Here is a 13,637-nt window from a genome sequence, read left to right as displayed (position 1 = left end):
AATCATCACAGCTGCGGACAACTGCTGCTCATCCTCGATTAGCTTGCTAGCTTGTCCGTTCCCACCACATTTCCGACAGGCCTCCTGCGGGTCTGTGATATGGGTGGCATCTTGTGGCCTCTGTGTGTTGCTTGGCGGCCTCCACAGGGTATTGTTTGGCTGTCTCTGTTGCTGTGGGGGTGATGTCCATTGGCCTCCGAGTGGTGCGTCTTTTGCGTGCTGTCGTCTGGCTTGGTGTGGTGGTGTCCATTTTCCCGTGTCTCCTGGTTGTCTGTCTCCTCGCATCTTCTGCATGTGACCTGCGTTGGTGATGCCGACTTGGTCTCCGAGAACTTGTTCTCCTGTGCGAAAACTTCCCGTTCCTTTTCAAGTTCTTCGTACTCATCGGCTAGGATCATTAGCGTATCCAGGTCCGACACTTTGTATGCTCTTAAGAAAATCCGTAGGCTTAGGGTGCAGCTCTCTTTAATGACCCTTAACGTCTCTTTCGTAGAATAGTTAAGTGTAGTCATGTAGTCCTTGAACGACTCTATGAAGCCTTGCTTCCGTTGCCGGACCTGGTCCGCCAGCCTGGTGAAGGAATCTCTTGGCAGAGAAAGCTTTCTATGAGCTCTGCCCAGGTTCTCCATTGCTTGTTATTGGCGATGAACCATTTCAAAGCCCTTCTTTTAAGCAACTCCGGCATCGCTCGAGGGATCATATCAAGGTCCAAGCCGTACGTGTTGGCGGACCATTCTACCTGTTCCAGGAACTCAATTGGTTTTTCCGCCCCGTCGAACCTGAACGACCATTCGCGGACCTGTTCAGCGTCCTTTGCATAGTCCGACTGGCTTGGTATCGGGGTCAGCGCTGCTGTTTTCTAATCTTGGCTTGATTATCTCCTGTGGGCCTCTTTTTGCATGTTGTCAATGCTCAGGCTTGCCACCAGGTTGTCCCCTTCAGCGTTCGTTAACGTAATGCTTGGGCCGGCTCTGTCGTGGTATGTCGCCTCCAGCTCGGCCCAGATGTCGACGAGTTGTGGATCGTTCTCTGTTTCTGAGTAGTATTCCGATAGTGCCTTCCTCATGTCGTCTAGCCTGCCCTCCAGGGCGACATTAAGCCTCTGTGCGACATGGGCGAAGTCCTCCTTCTTGAGGCGGTAAATCCACTTCTTTCCCATTTTTATTGTGCTGTTCTTACTGTTGGGACAATCACGTTGAGCGCCAGATGTAACGAACTGATTTTGTTGTCTGCTCGCTACGAGATTCGTGCGGCTAGCTCAGAAGATTGTGTGTTCGTCCCACCAAATTTATATGACAAAACGAAAACAAAGGGATCAAATGGTAACAGTGGGATTTATTCTCGTGGTATTAGTACAGCGGGTGTGTGGCTGGGCTGGCTTCGGTATCTCCTTGCTCTGGTTCCGCCGGCTGCTGGTGCTCCTCTTCCTGGCTTGTCGACGCGCTTCCGTTAGTTGATCTAGGATGTAGTTTATGCGGGGCATAGGGTAGGCATCCTTCACTGACTTCGCGTTGATCTGTATGAAGTCGACACACAGTCTTCACTTGCCTGTCTTCTTTTTCACCATCACGATGGGGGAGCTGTATGGGCTCTTTGAATGCTCTATGAACCCCATTTGGAGAAGCACGTCCACCTTTGTGTTGATTTCCCCTTGAATTTATGGGTTCTTGGGGTAGTATCTCAGCTTGATTGGCTTGTCATCCTTCATTTCGATCTGGTGTTCTGCCATATTCGATGTTCCCGTCATTGTGCTGAAGTCTGCCAGCTCTGCTTCAAGGAACGCTGTAGTATCGTATAACTCGTTTACTTGTTGAACGACTGCTACTGATAGCTTCTCCTCTAGCCATCCGTTGTGTCGGTTCCTGGCTGGTATTATTATCTCGTGTCCAGCACACCTTATCTCGGTTCCGACTTGTTTCAGGAAGTTCCATCCCAACACCAACGGATCTACTACTCCGGGTAAATCAACAGGCTCATGGTCACTTGCTTGTTGCCAAATTTGACCTCCACCTTGAGCTGCGCATTAATTCCGCCGTATCTTCCGACTGCCAACCTAACTTGCCGTCTCGTCCTTGTAATCCTTTCTAGAGCAGCAATATTGTCCGCCAATTCTTCGCTAACGAAGCTCGCCTTTGTTCCGGTGTCGATTGTGGCTTTGTAGCTGTTCCCACCAATCATCACAGCTGCGGACAACTGCTGCTCATCCTCGATTAGCTTGCCCGTTAGTTTGGAGAGGTGGCATTGTGCGATCCCCGCTCGCCTCTCTGCGGCTGAGATCGCTGGCCATTTCCCGATCGTTGGCAGCAATCGACGCTCCTGACACCCACCTTGCCGCATATCCAGCAAAATAACAGCCGCTGGTTTCGATATCCTCTAGCCCAGTGTCCGTTCCCACCGCATTTCCGACAGGCCTCCTGCGGGTCTGTGATATGGGCGGCATCTTTTGGCCTCTGTGTGTTGCTTGGCGGCCTCCACAAGGTATTGTTTGGCTGTCTCTGTTGCTGTGGGGGTGGTGTCCAATTGCCTCCGCGTGTTGCATCTGTTGCCTGGTGTCGTCTGGCTTGGTGTGGTGGTGACCATTGGTCATTTCCTCGTGTGTCCTGGTTATCTGTCTCCTCGCATCTTCTGCATGTCACCTGCGTTGGTGATGCTGACTTGGTCTTTGAGAACTTGTTCTCCTGTGCGAAAGCTTCCCGTTCTTTTTCGAGTTCTTCGTACTCATCGGCTAAGATCATTAGCGTATCCAGGTCCGACCCTTTGTACGCTCTTAGGAAGATCCGTAGACTTGGGGTGCATTTCTCTTTAACGATCCTTAATGTCTCTTTCGTCGAATAGCTAAGTGGCCTCACCATCGTCTGCATGTCGATAATGTAATCCTTGAACGACTCGCTGAAGCCCTGCTTCCGTTTCCGGACCTGGTCCGCCAGCCTGGTGAATAAATCTCTCTGCAGAAAGTAGGTGTGGAAGCTTTCTATGAACTCCGCCCAGGCTCTCCATTGCTTGTTGTTGGCAATGAACCATTTCAAAGCCCTTCCCTCAAGCAATTCCGGCATCGCTCGGGGGATCAAATCCAAGTCCAAGCCGTTCGTGTTGGCGAACCATTCTACCTGCTCCAGAAGTTCAAATGGTTTTTCCGCCCCGTCGAGCCTGAACGACCACTCGCGGACCTGTTTAGCGACCTTTGCATAGTCCGACTGGATTGGTCTCGGGTTAAGCGCTGCTGTTTTTCTATCTTGGCTTGACACTCTCCTGTGGGCCTCTTTTTGCATGTTGTCAATGCTCAGACTTGTCACTAGGTTGTCCCCTTCAGCGTTCGTTAACGCGATGCTTGGACCGGGTTTGAGGTAATACCTGTCCCTTGCTCTGTCCCGGACGGTCCCCCTAGGTTCTTGCTCAGATCGCGCTGACAGTCAAGGCTAACGCCAGGAAGCTGCCTAGCAGTTCACTTTGCTTTACGCCTAGTGCCTCAACGGGTCGTTCGCTCGTTTGTCCTGACCAGTAGCTTGGCGTTTCTGGCACTCGGGGTTTTGGGCAGTTGCTGTTCGGTAGCTTCGGTAATCGCTGGGCTCTTCAGGCCAACGCCTCTCGAAACCACAAATCGATCCAATGCTCGTCCTTTACGCCAGATCCTGCTTGGTCGGGCAAGGTACGCTGGGTCTTAGACAACTTTCCTCCCCGAGCTCACGGTTCCTCGTCGCAGGCCTCTTTCACTTGACTCTGACAGACCCGCCGAGCGATTCGCCAGGGTGTGGTCGTGACAAAGTTGGAAACTAAACGCCTTGACTAAGCCGTGTGATTCCTTCCGGACCTCAGCCACTTGTGTCTCAATTAGGAGATTCCTAATGTCCCAATCCCGAACGTCTCGACGTGGCGATCTTGCTCCTTGTATGGTTCCCACGGCGCTGCTTCCGACGACTCGCCTTGTTGTGGCTCAGTCGTAGATTACTTGGCTGACTGACTGTTCACTTTGGTATTTTTACTGATCTTGATGGTTTGACTCCTAGTGATCGACTGATCCTGCTTCTAGCGCTGGGCCCACTTATATAGGCCCTCCGGGAACCGTTATTTCCCTTTTGCGGCCCGCTGAATCTCTCCCCTCGGGGTCCAAAGTCCGTGACTCCTGTTTGACCCACTTGTCCTTTACGCACGGCTTCCAACCGATGTTCTGCCCACTGCTGCCGTCCCGCTGGTTCCCGTGATGCTTGTGGCACGCCTGTGTGCCGCTCCACTGCCGAGATGTGGCACTTCTTTTCCCGGTCCAAAGTTCACTGCAGAATCCAAAGTCCGGTGGAGTTCCGTTATCCCCTTTTGCACACGGCACTCGCTCTGCCCGCCAAGTCTCCACTCTCTCATTATCCACTCCTTGGTCTCTCACACTCCACCCCTGGTCACCAAACTCTCTTCTTCTTCAACCGCTCCACAGTGGTCGCTGCCATAGGCCATAAATCAAAAAATTGATTTTGAGCTATTCCAACGAAACCCACTTTTTCGAACAGCTGATTGTCCAAACTTAACGACACAATATCGTTTGTTTGGCAATTCTAACGGGACTCTCTAAAAATAGAACGAAAAGAGCGAGCACGTGTTTACGTATTTGCAATTTGCCAGCAGTCAAGTGCAACAGCCCAAATTTAAAAAAGGCACATTAATTATAAAACACCCGTAAAATCAATAGAACTTAAATGAATATTGTTCATAGTGGTATATACTTTATTTATACAGATAAGTATATAAATATTTTGTGCTGTGTCTTGTCTATATCTATTTTTAAAGAAGTGCGTCTTTTTTAGTTTGTATTTGTTGTCCATTACAAAGTTTAGGTAAAGTTTTAAGTGTTTTCCCCCCGTTGCCCCCCAATAAAGTACACATTATATTATTTATAAATATTTTTAGATTATAAAAATGTTGACTTCAGCTGCGACAACCTGCGTCTGCACATTTGCCATTGCAAAATTCAACATAACCTCTTTTATTTTTCAGCAGCTCTATCTAGGAGGGACGAAAAAAGTGCGTCTGTGTCTGTTATGTTGTTGTTGCCGTTGTAGTTTGTTGTTGTTTTTGCGTTATTTGTTATGTGTCTTATGTTTTTAGATTATTTTTTTGTTTGATTATTTAATTATTTTCTCAGGTACCCAAATTCAAAGCGAGTATACTCGAAATTATGTTTTTAACATTTGGATTAAGGAATCTGGCACACTTGCGGAAAGATTTAAAAATGTACTGGATGCCCTAATTAAGGACATAAGAAATAAGGGATATGAGCCGAATTTGGACGAATTCCAATCACAAATAAGCTATATTTGCAAAAAGCTGGCATCGTTTTGGCAGATTGCTAATCGGAATAAAGAGAGATTTCTTAACAAAAATTCTGATTGGCTGGAGTGCAAGGAAACTATAATTATAAAATACTCCTTGCCACCAAAAGTAACTAATATTAGTCGTGGAATACAGATTTGTTAAACAGATTGCTTTTAAGCTCTGATCCATATATAACTGGACAAAGACAAATTACTTATGACCAAAAATCAACGCTACTAGAGTCAACTATTTCATTACTTAATGAAACAATTTAAAAAGAATATGATTTTGTTTTGTTGTTTGTTTTCCACATTAAAAATATTTGTATATATCTTAAGCTTTTTGTCTGTTATCTGAGAGGGTGTGCTTGGGGGTAGAAATAAGTAATCACACCCATACATGTAGGTATTATAGATCTAGGTTGTTAAATAACTTACAGTAAAAATATCAGCCTGAATTTATGAATTTACTGAATTTATGACTGCTTTCTCCAGTAAGCGCAATTACTGAGGAAATCGTTCCCAAGGAAGCTACAGGATATAGTTGTACGATCTGGTCAATTTTTTTACTATATATTTATAATATTTTTATAGATTTTTGGTGAAAGTTTCATAGCGATAGCACATCTAGAAGTATTTATGGCCGCGGCTCCATACAAGCCCGACCACTGTGCGCTCCTCGCCGCGCCGTTACTACGCGAATTCTCCGCGTATCTGGTAAGCGGCCGGCCATCTGTTGCTGCTGAGATTGGTGGAAGTTATTTTACTCCTCACATAACATTTTTAAAAAATTCATATTGTATTTTTTACTCAAAAAGTAAAAATTATATAGTCGGATATTTTTCGCTTTAGAAAGGGTATAGGTTCAGTGGCGTCTTATTTTATTTTATTGTACGTAAATTTTGAAGGTATTCAATGGGTTCCGTTAGCCGAAAGTGGATGATGAAATGTTTTGTGCCAAAAAAAATCCCCCAAAGGGTTTATACACAGCTCTAAAAGGTAAATATACAAATAAACAAGTTAAGCGCATTTTTTAATCATATGCCCATACATTTTTTCAGGAGCGTTGGCCAAGGACTCCGAGGACCCGGACAAATGTTTGAGAAAGGCGATGACGAACGTGAAAAACAACTAACAAAACAAACAAAAAGAAGTACTAAGAATAATTGTCCCTTAATTGAAAAGCTGAACTTCAGTAGTGATTTCACTTGGGACGTGTCACTTGCAAGTGATTTCAAAGTGAAAACTCATTGGAAATATTTTGAATTTTACAAGTGATTTCACATGGGACGTGTCACCGGCAGGTGACAGGCCATACTACAAATGAGTTAAGGAACAAATGAAACCCCGAGTGACTTCGAAAAATGTTCATTTGAATTTTCACTTGTGAAAAAGCGGACATCCCAAACAATTGTCTATATGCAGTGTCACTTGTTCTTCACTCGTGCAAGGGGACATGTCCCGCGGTATTCACAAGGTTATTCACAAGTGAAACTTTTATTTTGGAACTGAAGGGTTGTTATAGGTTCGTCTATAACTAGGTTGTCCCATTTATTCCCAAAGTCACACATGCGAAAGTTATTTTAGTATTAGAAGTTTATTGTCCGTATTAAAAGTACACCATAGGATGGCCAGGAGCCTAGACTTTTTAGGCCCCGCACTTTAGGTAGTAGCGGGCACCCCTGATGCCTTCGACCTTGAAATGCTAAAAATGTCCGAGTCACGACTGATAGAGTCAAATAACACGCAGGTAATCATCAACACGCAAACGCACGATAAAATCAACCAGCTCACAGTTCCAAATTATAAAATTATTAAAGCAAAAGAAAACAATATAGTTGACACTTTACACTTATACGATGTTCTTTTGGTGGGAAAAAAATGCTTACTTACTTACTAAAGTTTGAAGTCTGTATTGGTTGATCACCCCACAAAGGTCCCCATCATAAGCCGAATAGACGCATCTAACAATAAAGTCCATGAGCCCGATAATATCATTCATGTGCTATTTGCGTACCCTAAAATTGAAGTTACAGAAAGGTCACAATCTACAGGACAACGTAGTAGCCGAATACAAGTTGTTCGGACACACACATCACTTACCACGAAGACCAGCCGTGAGGCGTGGTAACTTATGTGTAAGGATGTCGTAAAGAAATGAAAATGTTGATATTTTCTCATTGAAAAAATATTATCGCAATTTTTAGACCAAAATACCGAATAATGTTGGATCGAATAATGACTCTCACAGTCTCACGACGGACTATCATGTCTAGCTACTGATCCTGATGGTACATACTCTTCGATGATTCTAGTGTACCCTTTTACCCTACGAGTAACGAGTAAAATTAGATTGGTGACAAATTTTTGACAATGCGTAATAATATGATGGACGTTGATGCACTACGAGCAGTACAAACAAGTGGCCCAACGACACCAAGCACGTGCTTGTTACGCGCGGGGCCCTTCTATAAATTTGGGCAAAAATGCGAGTTCGCGAGGAAGATACAAAAAACAAATAGGGACACAAATGAAAATAAAAGAAGCAACTAAGAATGAAGCAAATGAGTTAAAATATTAGTTTTTAATACCGGGATAGAAGTTGATGTGCAAATTAAATGGTAAAGATTGTTATAATTATTACATAGAACGCGAAACTGCTCGTGCAGACAAAAATTTGATGTACATCGTGGCAAATTTAGGGGATAATAATTTCGTGTTAGTCTAGCAGGGACATTGAAAGTTAGGCGGTTTACAAGTTCTACAGAATCAATATCACCTCTAATAAGATTTTGCATAAAAATAGTACCAAGCATTGTTCTACGATTTACAAGTGTAGGTAAATTAAGCAATAGTAATCTACTCTGATAGGAAGGTAGCCTTACGTTTTGATCCCAGTTCAAACTACGAAGGGCAAAAAGAAGAAATTTTTTTTGTACCGACTCAATACGGTCAATGTGCACTTGATATTGTGGACTCCAAACCGAAGAACAATATTCCAAAATAGGACGGACAAGGGAGGTAAATAATAATTTGGTTGTATAAGGGTCATCAAATTCTTTTGACCAACGCTTTATAAACCCAAGAACACTCATGGCCTTGCTGACAGTGGACATTATGTGGCAGTCAAATTTAAGTTTTGGGTCCAGAAGAACGCCTAAGTCATTAACGGAATATATACGGTCGAGTGACGTATTTTGAAGAGAGTAACTAACAAAAGTAGGAGTACCCCTATAAAAAGTCATAACGTTGCATTTAAGGCAGTTCAAATTTAAAAGGTTATACTCACACCATCCCTGAAAACAATCAATATCTGACTGTAAGTTGGAACCCGAAGCTATATCGTTATATGATAAACAAAGCTTAACATCATCAGCATACATTAGTACACGAGAATGTTTTATGGTAGAGGGAAGATCGTTAATAAACAAAGTAAACAGCAAAGGACCCAAATGACTACCCTGAGGCACTCCAGATGTCACGTAGATCAATTTTGAAACAGCGTTCTTGAATATAACCCTCTGAGTCCTACCATTCAAATAACTTGAAATCCAAGTTAATAGCTTACATGGAAACCCAAGCTGATTTAATTTGAATAATAAAAGAGAGTGGTTGACAGAGTCAAAGGCCTTACTAAAATCTGTATGTATAACGTCAGTCTGCATTTTTTTCTTAAATCCATTTATTACAATAGATGAAAATTCAAGAAGGTTGGTGGTGGTCGATCTTCGCTTAACAAAACCATGCTGACACGGTGATATTAGCGAGGAACATAAATGTTGCAAATGAGAAGTAATAATACGTTCAAATGCTTTAGGAATTGCCGACAATTTGGAAATACCTCTATAATTCTGGGCATCCGCCTTCGCACCCTTTTTGTGAAGTGGAATGATAAAAGAGTCCTTCCAGATAGTAGGAAAAACTGATGATGAAATAGACAAATTAAAAAGTTTAAGAATCGGTTTACATATGGTTGACGCACAAAACTTAAGCACACACCCGGGGAGTCCATCTGGACCGGGAGAATAAGTTGGCGTTGTTGTTGCTAAGTCTCTTATGAGAGAACTTTCCGTAATTTCAGGGGTAAAAATACAGTTTGCCCTATTTAAGGGATTAGGGTAGTTAGAATTTGACCAAGCAACCGAACTATAAGTAGTTTGGAAAAACTCGGCAAATAAATCAGCAATTTCAGAATCCGTCGATGCCTCCATTGAGTTAAAACGTACAGATGAAGGCAATGCCGACGACTTACGCTTGGCATTAACAAAGTTATAAAACTGCTTCGGATCATTTGAAAATTCGAATTTACATCGACTTAAATACATAGAATAGCAATGACTATTGAGAACATTAAAGTCCGATCGAGCCACCACATATTTCGAAAAATCAGATGGCTTACCCGATTTTTTATACTTTTTATAGGTGTTTGTTTTAAGGTTTTTAAGTCTTTGAAGCGCATTGGTAAACCAAGGAGGCCTGTTTAGCTTTGAAGGAAGCCTATCAGGAACGCATTCATTAAAAAAAGTATTTAACACTATATAGAATAGTTCAGTGGCACTTTCAATATCCATACAATTGTACAAGTCTGTCCAATTATATTGAGAAATCATTTCGTTAAGTTTTTTATAGTCACATTTTCGAAAACATCTCATTTTAGTTTGAGGAACTAAAGGAGAGAGGGTATCAACGCATGGGAGGCAGATTGTCAATTCCATTGTTGGATGATATCGGTCTTCAAGTACAACAAGAGCGTCAATTCTAGATACCGTGACTTCAGACGGGTCTGAAACAAACACGAGATCTAGTTGTCTATTTAATGAATTCCGTATAAAGCTTACTTGCTGTAACGATAATTCTAGAAGACCATCTACAAAATCATGGGCGGATAGAGGTATAGCGACAAGTGAGTCAGTAGGAGAAGACCAAGAGATATCAGGGAGATTAAAGTCACCCAAAACAATTAAAAGGTCTCTGTTAGAAAGAAGGGATAGAACAGATTTTATGGCAGACAGATGGTGCTCATAAATTATTAAATCAGAGCCAGGTGGAATATAGGAACATGTTAAAAAAATAGATATGGATTGCAAGGAAACTTTCACACTAACAAATTCAATATCGTTATGGGTATCAAAGTAAATTTTTTCAGATGTGAGGCTAGTGGTAACGGCAATCAGCACACCGCCTCCCCTACGTGAGGAGCGATCGGTCCTATAGGCATTAAAGTTATTTGACAGAACTTCAGAGTCAGATATCTCTGGTTTCAGCCAAGTTTCCGTAAAAGCCAAAATATCTGCAGTAAATGCAGAGGAGTCAGCATAAAGCTTGGGTAGCTTCATATTTAGTCCCCTAACATTTTGATAAGCCAAAAATAAACTTTTTAGTTTTTTGGCGCAGTGGAGGGTCTGTTATTTGTTCTCGGTTTATTGGGAACAAATTCTTTTATTACTAAATCATCATTAAGCCAAAAGCTTTCAGAAAGTAGTACCTTAAACACATCAGGCGGTGCAAATATTTTAAAAGAGGATATACTACGAGCGTATGAAAATCGAAATTGTTCAACTGAAATATTCTCGGATGGGAATTTTTCACGTATAAATTCCAAAACATCCTCAGATGTAGTATCTGGGGTGAATCTAGAAACAAATAATTGCTTCCTATGAGGAACAGCTGACAGTTTCTTACGTCCCCCAGCAGCAGATTGAACATCACTAAGCTGAGAGCCAAAATCGGTTCCTACTGTACCTATAGGTACGGTCGGCACCGTAGCCGGCACTGAAGATTTTTTTACCACCAGACTTCGAGAAACAGTGACTCCACCTGAATCAGCTGTATCCCTAGGCGCAGTTGGTTCGCTTACCCCAGTGTCGACAGAAACTGCTGCAGCTACCAAGTTCGGATTAGGGGAGGATACCGTGACCGTGTTAATTGCCGCTAGGCTGGCTTTTTTGCGTTTAGGCGACTCAGTTAGTAATTTTTTATTATTAAATTGGGCACAAACGGAATTGAACCCCTCATTGAGCTGTTTAAAAGCACCTGAGAGATTCAAAAGGCTGTCTCGAGTCTGCTTCCGCTCATCTCAACTACCATTTCCTTGCAGGATCCACATGACCACATGAGACCAGAATTCAGATCAATGAAGTCTTTGACTCTGCCAGTAAATCCTGCGCATTTAACGTGCATCATCGATTCGCAGAGCCAGCAGAAAATAAAAGGGTCTTTAGTCGAAGCCGAAAGAGTACAATTTTTCTTGCAGCAGACAAGAGCCATTTTAGGAGATGAAATAAAAATAAAATAAAATATGAAAAATACCTTAAGTAAATTTGGCACTGGGATCAAATTCCAAAACCACAAAGGCACAAAACACGAAAAAAAATAAGAGCGCGAGATCGCGTTTTAGTTAAAATATAAGAGAGCACGAGAGAATAAATCTTCTATCGACTGAGCGTTGCTTGTGGGACACTGACAACTTTACGCACGAACAGTTATAATGTAAAGCAAGCAAGAGAGAGAGAATAAGAGAAAAGCGCTCCAAAAATCTACCAGAAAATCGGCAGGTTCCAAGAGAGTTCAAATTACAGTTGTAATATAGAGCGGGAGAGAGAGTGGGAATAAAAGAGTTTAGCAAGATTAGTGAGTGTAAAATTACACTAACAAAGCTAGGAGATTAAACAAATCTAATAGAAATGTTAAAATATCTATAACCACATACCCGTTTAATGGGGGATCAAGTCAAAAACACTAACACAACTATTAGGCTAAGCTTTGTTAAAAAACGAACACAAGAAACTCGCAAAAAATCACCGAAAAAGACAAAAACTCAGAGCACAAAAGTAAACACATCTGTTCACAAGCGACGCTAAATCGAATATGAAATATATAAACAAGAGAAAACGCTATAGTCGATGGCTAAAGAAAGTGTGAGAGCAATGGCGATATGCATTCAGCAAATCGGCTGTTTCAGAGATTGCACACCACACAAACACGCCACGTAGCGTTCATGGCGCTTTAGTGAAATCTCGAAAACAGCCGATTTTAAATAAATATAAAAACTAAGTCAATCGGAAAACTAACTGGAAATACAGATTTTGAAATAGTGGGTATCTTTTTCTGTCTGATTCTCATTCTGTCTTAATGAAAATACAAACATTGTATGTAATAATTTTGCATTAATACATATCTTTATCCCTGGGAGAAGAGATTGCTCAAATCATGGACAAACATTGTAAGTTATAATTTTGCATAATACGTATCTGTAAACAGATGGAAACAGTGGGTATCTTTTGAAACTTGTATTGTCTTATATGTAAAATAATTTTCAGGTAAATCAAAAATGTGAAAAATATTTTTTGTAAAATCCGTTCGGTTTGTAAAAGAACGCCACACATGTACTAGAAAACTCCCATTAGTTGAGAATATACCAAGGACAGCATTTTAGTTTTCTTGATCTCTGGTAAAGCCTGGTACTCATATCGACGAAAACTGGGAGCTAACCATGAGTCCGTTTCACCGCGGTTCTGAGATGAGCTAAGGAAATACCAAAAAATTGCAGATTTCGTGAGTGAATTCCGATGAACGTCGTTAGCCGCCGCTTAAAAGTAGGTAACGGGTAGAAGGAAGCGTTTCCGACCTCATTAAGTATATATTTCACTAGCCGAGTCGATCTAGCCATGTCCGTCTGTCCGTATGAAAGCTGTGATCTCGGAAACTATAAAAGCTGCAATACTGGGATTGGGCTTGCAGATTCTAGAGATTCCTGCGCAGCTCAAGCTTGTTTCGTCAGTGTGCCACACCCACAAACCGCCCAAAACTGTGACTCGTACAGTTTTAATGCTAAAATAAAACTGCATTCTATTGTTCTCATTAATACCTATCGATTAACCCATAAAAAGTTTGCCACGCCCACTTTTACGCCCAAAAGCCGCACAAAACTGTGGCGCCTACAATTTTAATGCTATACAAATTTTTTAGCGGAAATGAAACAAAAGTTTGCCACGCTCACAATACGTACAAAACTGTGGCGCCCACAATTTTCTTGCTAGAAAAAAATTTTAACGGAAATGTAAAAAAAGTTTGCCACGCACACTTTATCGCCCACAAGCCGCCCAAAACCGTGTCGCCCACAGTTTTAAGGTAGCTGGCGCATTACAATCTGCTGCTTACATATCTCCATCTCCACTTGGACCCTTAAGGTGGGAAACGGGTATCTGATAGTCGAGGTACTCGACTATATCGTTTTCTCTTGTTATACCCGTTACTCTTAGAGTAAAAGGGTATACCAGATTCGTCGGAAAGTATGTAACAGGCAGAAGGAAGCGTTTCCGACCCCATAAAGTATATATA

This window comes from Drosophila subpulchrella, unplaced genomic scaffold, assembly GCF_014743375.2.
Source record: "Drosophila subpulchrella strain 33 F10 #4 breed RU33 unplaced genomic scaffold, RU_Dsub_v1.1 Primary Assembly Seq16, whole genome shotgun sequence".
Classification (NCBI taxonomy): domain Eukaryota; kingdom Metazoa; phylum Arthropoda; class Insecta; order Diptera; family Drosophilidae; genus Drosophila; species Drosophila subpulchrella.
Note: the sequence above shows the minus strand (reverse complement) of the source record.